This window comes from Dendrobates tinctorius, unplaced genomic scaffold (genome assembly GCF_039654945.1).
Source record: "Dendrobates tinctorius isolate UK_male_01 unplaced genomic scaffold, ASM3965494v1 ptg000022l, whole genome shotgun sequence".
NCBI lineage: Eukaryota > Metazoa > Chordata > Amphibia > Anura > Dendrobatidae > Dendrobates > Dendrobates tinctorius.
This window is the reverse complement of record NW_027361690.1, coordinates 32,689,379-32,694,712: the sequence shown is the minus strand read 5'-3', so window position 1 is coordinate 32,694,712 and position 5,334 is coordinate 32,689,379. Positions and strand designations below refer to the sequence as shown.

General features: G+C 44.3%; 1 long non-coding RNA gene across 1 annotated transcript; it reads right to left on the bottom strand.

The window, feature by feature from the left end:
- Positions 1-1,435: 1,435 nt before the first annotated feature.
- On the bottom strand, positions 1,436-2,169 carry LOC141083954 (uncharacterized). Its single transcript, XR_012230867.1, has 3 exons — positions 2,108-2,169; positions 1,852-1,924; positions 1,436-1,735 (listed from the first exon to the last, which is right to left on the bottom strand). It is a non-coding gene; the product is annotated as an uncharacterized lncRNA (long non-coding RNA).
- Positions 2,170-5,334: the final 3,165 nt, after the last annotated feature.

The window sequence follows — 5,334 nt, the reverse complement described above, 5'->3', positions numbered from 1 at the left end:
TTCTCCATCTTGTTCCACGTCTGCAAGGTCACCTTCAATGGCTGCTACAGACACTTGATTACAGTCAATCTCACTAACTTTACAGCCAATCTCGAGAACATCACAACAATCATTTTTGGATTTCTCTGACACAGATCTATGAAATATATCTACCATCTGTAGAATATTTTTTAATCTCTCTCTTTCTCTATTGAAAAACTTAGAATCTAACCTCTGATTCTCGAGTTCACACTCGGCATATAAACTTAACCATAAAACTTCTGAATTAGAATTGTCTACAGACTTAAATTTCAATTTACTCTGCTTAGCAAGACAATTAATGACATCCATTTCTCTTACCTTGAAATGTCTCAGCTTGTTCCCTTTGATGGACAACGCTGGGTTCCTGTCTTTACACGTCTGGCTTACGTCTGGTACTTTTGGCACTTGTAGTACTTCTCAATCTATCTGGTACTTCTTACTTCTAGGTTCTATGTGATTCTTGTAAGTAGTGGAATTCCCGATAACTTGCACATATGATTTGACGTTAGCAAAGTCCAATCCCCCGTGTGGGCAAGTTGAGGGAAATCCGCAAAAAAGTACAAAAATTCAGATCTGGCTGGCTCTCCAATGTAAAATAATGCATATCCTGTAAAATACTCAGGACTAGTTACCAGATAAAAATATAGTGGTTTATTTGGTTTCTTCCATCAAAGAAAGGTTATTACAGAAAAACAGGTGAATAAAAATAAGTGAAAGAGATATTGTCCATTAGATCATGCTCTGAGATCCCACATGGCAAAAGCAACATGTATTCTTCTTCTCTCCGAGATCCTGAATAGCAAATGGCTGCTGTGTCTCAGTTCGGCTTCTCACATCGCCGTCAAGTAATATACCAGCTGTTATGTCATGTCATCTTGCGTCTGTCTCTCATGATGGTGAGGGAAGAAGAGGAGCGACCTCTACAGTTAGCCATGAATTATATACGTCTCCTAAAGCACGTGGTCTCTACATATATGGAGCTGTCTTTCTACCATGAGCCAAGCTTAAAAATAGCCTATGTCATGTAAGCTAAAGCATTCTACAGAACTGGGTCTTATAAGAAATTAACGGATTATTAATATTTAACAGAATACGCTGCACCCGGAGATATTCTGCAAGGGTGGCGATGTGTAACTCAAGATTCACAGCCCTCTTGGATTCCCATTCCAAGTCTCTATTTTTAATTTCCTGAGTAGAAATTTGGAGAAATTCACTGGAAGCAGTAACCTTGGATAGGATTTCAGCCGTCTTGGTGGCATTGAAGAAAAAAGTCTCAATGGACATACTTCTGGTGCTCGTGTTTGGAAAAATTACAATCCTATAAAGAGAGCACGGCACTCAGGAATAGTTTGGTTGTTGGTGCTCAAGTCGGGTATCCAACCCATCAATCAAAAATGACAAAAATCTTGGCACTCAATATGTGAAGTATTCAGACACTTTTATTTTGTGCATCCAGACAGAAAGGTTTAAACGTTTTCGGTCCAGCATAGGACCTTCATCAGAAAAATCTCGTTTACTGAAATATACATACAAAAAAAGAACAAAAACAAGGCGTTAATTGCTGTCCGCATCATCACAGAAATACATACTAACAAAAGACATGACAAAAATATATGTTCCAACTTCATCAAAAATTCAAAGGAGAGAGAGATGGCTAGTAGAGGTACTATCCAAGGGTGCTTTGCTGAGTCAGGCGATGGTAACTCCAAAAGTGCTGTGCTGGTCGTTAAGGAAGAGGGATCCTATAAGTGAGTATTGTTGAGCATAGAAGGAATTACAACAGATAATAACTCGTAATAGTATGGTGCGCCCTCGTGCTTTGAAGGATACAGGTATAGCGATATCTCATACATGTGCAATCTAGTGCTTCCAAGATGGCTAGGAATAGAAGTCACACCAATACCTGAAATAAGTAAATCCTTGCAATGGTAGCCAAAAGAAGGACAAAGTAGAGAGTCTAAAAGCAAAATGGAGGTTCTAATTAAATGCAATAGATGTGACACAATGTATATGGCAGTCATATAGCAGCACAGAACCAACTATGTGTGGTCATATAGACTGAAAAAAAAGGCCTAAGATGGAATACCTGGATGGCCAGTGGAAATGTTAAATGGCTGGCGTCTGGAAAGTGTATGTGGACTGAGCCGTCCAAAATTAGAACAGGCAGCTGCAAAATAAATGGCCTATCAACCAGTGAAATACAAGAGGGAGACAATGAATAGGTTGAAGGAAGATAAATATACCTGTACAGCGTACGGCTTCAGAAGAGGGACCTCTAGGGTCACTAAAATAAGGAGTGAAGACAGCGCTGATAGCAGTGGGTATACAACCTCTAGAATTGAATTGCGCTCTGGTGAAGCCCTGGTCAGTGGTCTGGCTGCCCTGTGTGGAAGACGCTATGAGGAGTGAGCACTTCCGGGTTTAAATGCAGACCTGGACTGCATCACAGCGGTCACATGACCGGAGAGAAATGAGCTTACACAGTAGGGCAGGGGAGAAAAATTAACACCAGCTGTGCTGTTGAGTTAGGCTGGTTTCACATTTGCGTTTTTTAGCACTGGAAAAAAACGCATATGTGCGCATGCGGTTTTTCCCCTATATTTAACATGGGTGCGCATACCTGCGCTCTGGCATGCGCACGTATGCGATTTTCATGCGCTGCGTTTTTTTGGGGTGTGCGTTGGTATTTTTCAGACGCAGCATGTTGCATTTTTTGGCCCTGCAAAAATGCGCATGCGCACGTATGCGCACGTTTTGTGCTAAAAATGGCCATTATAGCCTATGGGTGCGCATATGTGCGCATTGGCATGCTTATGTATGCGTTTTTTTGCACAAGCGTTTTTTTTTTTTAACCATGGAATTTAGGGGTTTGGGTTAGAGTTAGGGTTAGTTAAAGGGGTTTAGTGTTAGGGTTAGGGTCAGGGTCAGGGTTAGGGTTGGGGTTAGGGTCAGGGTTAGGGTTAAGTATGGTTTGGTTAAGGGTTAGGGTCAGGGTCAGGGTTAGGGTTGGGGTTAGGGTTAAGTATGGTTTGGTTAAGGGTTAGGGTCAGGGTTAGGGTCAGGGTTAGGGTTAGGGTTAGGGTTAGGGTTAGGGTTAGTTAGGGTTAGGGTTAGGGTTAGTTAGGGTTTAGGGTTTGGGTTAGGGTTAAGTATGGTTTGGTTAAGGGTTAGGGTCAGGGTTAGGGTTAGTTAGGGTTAGGGTTAGGGTTAGTTAGGGTTAGGGTTAGGGTTAGTTAGGGTTTAGGGTTTGGGTTAGGGTTAAGTATGGTTTGGTTAAGGGTTAGGGTCAGGGTTAGGGTTAGGGTTAGTTAGGGTTAGGGTTAGGGTTAGGGTTAGTTAGGGTTAGGGTTAGGGTTAGTTAGGGTTTAGGGTTTGGGTTAGGGTTAAGTATGGTTTGGTTAAGGGTTAGGGTCAGGGTTAGGGTAAGGCCGGTTTCACATTAGCGCTTTTTCAGCGCACGCACGGCCGGGGGTAGCTCCGCCCCCGAGCCGGCTCTCTGCCCGGCGTGCCCGCCCCTTGCTTGTAGCGCCGCCTACTAGCGGACAGCGGCGCCTGCGATCGGCTCACCCTATCTTTAGCATAGGGTGCGCAGATCGTGCGCAGGCCGTGCGCTAGTTGCGCTTTGACCTGCGCTGCGCACTTTTGACGGTGCGCCGTGCGTGCCAAAATCCGAAAAGTTTGATTTTGGCGCGCACGGCGCACCGTCAAAAGTGCGCAGCGCAGGTCAAAGCGCAACTAGCGCACGGCCTGCGCACGATCTGCGCACCCTATGCTAAAGATAGGGTGCGCCGATCGCAGGCGCCGCTGTCTGCTAGTAGGCGGCGCTACATGCAAGGGGCGGGCACGCCGGGCAGAGAGCCGGCTCGGGGGCGGAGCTACCCCCGGCCGTGCGTGCGCTGAAAAAGCGCTAATGTGAAACCGGCCTTAGGGTTAGTTAGGGTTAGGGTTAGGGTTAGTTAGGGTTAGGGTTAGGGTTAGTTAGGGTTTAGGGTTTGGGTTAGGGTTAAGTATGGTTTGGTTAAGGGTTAGGGTCAGGGTTAGGGTTAGGGTTACGGTTAGGGTTAGTTAGGGTTAGGGTTAGGGTCAGGGTTAGGGTTAGTAAAGTCATGGTTTGGGTTAGTGTGAGGGGCCACCTAATGTTGGAAAAAAACGCAAACGCGGTAAAAACGCACTAAAAACGCATACAAACGCATAAAAACGCTGCGTTTTTTTCATGCATGCTCATAAAAATGCTTGAAAAAAACGCAGCAGTTGTATGCTTTTGTATGCGTTTTTTTAATGCGTTTTTTTGCGGGAAAAACGCGCTGCAAAAAAAAGCAAGTGTGAAACTAGCCTAAGCTGCACAGGATGGGAGAAAAAAAAAGAAAAAACACACCTTATGTTGTGGGCTGAACAATAGGGCCAGGGGGAGATCAGGAAGACAAAAGACGCCACTGTGTGTATAAGACCTCAGTGATTAGGGGAAGTTAGTCTTATACAAATGTGTGAATGTTAACTATGCAATATAATTAGATATGCTAATTAAGGGGAACAGTTAGCTGCCTAGGTGTCTGTGTGAGATATACAGCACCATTATGTGGTGAAGCACAGAGCCTCAGGTATAATAAATGAGAGATGGGGACTACTAACAAATGGGTATATTGGTATCCTCTACACACTACACCACAAAGGACACATAATCTATATACTACACCACAAAGGACAGCTGACAGATCCTCTATATACTACACCACACAGGAGAGCTGACAGATCCTCTATATACTACACCACACAGGAGAGCAGACAGATCCACTATATACTACACCACACAGGACACATCCTCTATATACTACACCACACAGGAGAGCTGACAGATCCTCTATATACTACACCACACAGGAGAGCTGACAGATCCTCTATATACTACACAACACAGGAGAGCTGACAGATCCTCTATATACTACACCACACAGGACACATCCTCTATATACTACACCACACAGGAGAGCTGACAGATCCTTTATACACTACACCACAAAGCACACATAATCTATATACTACACCACACAGGAAAGCTGACAGGTCCTCTATATACTACACCACACAGGAGAGCTGACAGATCCTCTATATACTACACCACACAGGAGAGCTGACAGATCCTCTATATACTACACCACACAGAACACATCCTCTATATACTACACGACACAGGAAAGCAGACAGGTCCTCTATATACTACACCACACAGGAAAGCAGACAGGTCCTCTATATACTACACCACACAGGAAAGCTGACAGGTCCTCTATATACTACACCACACAGGACACATCCTCT